Genomic DNA, 1,446 nt, shown 5'->3' with positions numbered 1-1,446 from the left:
TTGTTGCTATAGAAACAATAACATATTTAAAGCTTGTTCATATAAAGCTGGGATTTGTATTACAGTATAGACAGACTTATAGTCAGAGCTGCCAGTAGAAAAAATGAATCAACACCCTCTTTCATTCGGAATTAAAAATTCAATATCACTACTAAATAAAAGCAAATATAACCTGTACATACATCCAAGTCATATTTTAAGATTGTTATGGATATCATGGCTTTAATTTCTGAGTTTTGTCATGTGAGTCTCAGAATGAGGAAGCTTCTCTGTCCTTCATTTAGCCCGGAAACAGAGACACAAGGGTGGCACACACACACACACACACACACACACACACACACACAGGGATGAGAGTGTTTGGTTTTGCCAGCGGCCGTACACAAGATAAAATGCTGCCTGACTCTGCGAATGGAGAATGGAAATGGCTTGAAGGATGATGTCTTCTTTATCTTTCCCCCACTTCCTGAGGCTCTTATACCCAACGGTCATCATTTTTCATCTTATCAACTTTCTTCCTTCTTTTTTCCTCCCTTTTACCCGCACTCTGTCATCCACTGAGTGTGGGAAGAATTTAGAGATATTAGGGAACGTGAAACATGACAATCAGGCAAATAACAGGTATTTCTACAATAATATTTCTATTCTTTTCTATTCTTTCTTTTACTTTCTATCATATATTTTATTGTTACATCTCTTCCATTCCACTCTTTTTTTTTCGATTCTTTTCTATTCTACTCTACTCTACTCTACTCTATTCTATTCTATTGTTAGAGACATCGTCAATATTTTAAGTTCTGTTCTGTTCAATTTTGGTATTTTTTTACTCATTTTTATCCTGTCCCTTTCTGTTCTGTTTTGCTCATTCTTGTTATTTTTTTCCACACTTCCACACTCTCTTATCCTCTTTTCTCTTACTGTTCTATTCTATTCTATTCTATTCTATTCTATTCTATTCTATTCTATTCTATTCTATTGTTACCTGCTCATTATTGTTCCTAAATTTATTCTGTTATTAGATTTTTTTTTTACTTTCTTTTATTTTCTACTTTTATTTTTTACTTTTTTTTTTACTGAATGAAGTGGCAGTTTAATCATTTGCTCCACAATAGTCTTAGCAATCCCTTGATGAGACCTAATGATCAATATATCACTCAACCCTAACAGATTTATGGTGAGATGCCGTTAGGTTTTATTTTATTTGTATAACGAGTTTAACAATGGACATTATGGCAAAGTATACAGAATACAAATTATAATGTTTAAAATTTACATCTACATTTACGCCATTTGGCAGACGCACTTAATCAGAGCAATGTAAAAAAGTGCTTTGAAGTGTTTTTTCAATGAAGATATCCAGTGACTCGGCTGTTCGGACATCTAAGAGAAGTTCCTTTGTGCCAGAACAGAAAAGAGTCTTATAGTATACTTTCCTCTTACCCTGGG

General features: G+C 33.7%; 1 long non-coding RNA gene across 1 annotated transcript in view; it reads left to right on the top strand.

Moving 5' to 3' along the window:
• The first annotated feature begins 983 nt into the window (after positions 1–983).
• The window catches only part of LOC113634686, a 7,088-nt gene continuing 6,625 nt past the window's right edge, over positions 984–1,446 (top strand). The window contains exon 1 of the long non-coding RNA XR_007143575.1: positions 984–1,174. This is a non-coding gene — a long non-coding RNA (uncharacterized LOC113634686). The remainder of the gene's footprint in view (positions 1,175–1,446) is intronic.

The sequence above is a fragment of the Tachysurus fulvidraco genome, chromosome 7, assembly GCF_022655615.1.
Source record: "Tachysurus fulvidraco isolate hzauxx_2018 chromosome 7, HZAU_PFXX_2.0, whole genome shotgun sequence".
Lineage (NCBI taxonomy): Eukaryota > Metazoa > Chordata > Actinopteri > Siluriformes > Bagridae > Tachysurus > Tachysurus fulvidraco.
The sequence above is the reverse complement of the archived record's forward strand: the minus strand, read 5'-3'. Positions and strand labels throughout refer to the sequence as shown.